The sequence below is a fragment of the Bison bison genome, unplaced genomic scaffold, assembly GCF_000754665.1.
Source record: "Bison bison bison isolate TAMUID 2011002044 unplaced genomic scaffold, Bison_UMD1.0 scf7180017854616, whole genome shotgun sequence".
Lineage (NCBI taxonomy): Eukaryota > Metazoa > Chordata > Mammalia > Artiodactyla > Bovidae > Bison > Bison bison.
In genome coordinates, this window is record NW_011485189.1 from 6,504 (window position 1) to 6,886 (window position 383).

General features: G+C 65.0%; 1 protein-coding gene across 1 annotated transcript in view; it reads left to right on the forward strand.

Moving 5' to 3' along the window:
* Positions 1-383, forward strand: part of PAOX (polyamine oxidase (exo-N4-amino)) — a gene marked incomplete at its 5' end in the record, with an annotated part of 7,891 nt that overhangs the window by 6,499 nt on the left and 1,009 nt on the right. The window lies entirely within an intron of this gene.

Here is a 383-nt window from a genome sequence, read left to right on the forward strand (position 1 = left end):
GTGGCGCGCTGGTTTCCGGGCCACATGGCCAAGGGTGAGGCGCGGCGGGGCGCGCTGCTTCCCCGGCTCCTCGCGGGTCCACCGCGGGGCGGGCTCGTGAGCTGACCCCGGCAGGCCCTGTTCCTCGGCTCGAAGCCCGTGTGCCCACCTGCTTGGAAAAGGACACAATTTCCTGGACGTTATTTGGGGACGGAATGAGGCAGGGCTAGGAAAGCACTTTCCAGGTTGAAGTCGGCTGTTTAATTACCTGAGCACCTTGAGGCGTAGATCGAGCTGGCGGTCTCTCGCCTGCACCCTCTGAGGTTCTTACTTTTCTCAGAGTTTGGCTCCGAGAGCGCCTGCAGACCCAGCGCCGCCCGGTGTGAGGGTGGCGGCCCTCGGCC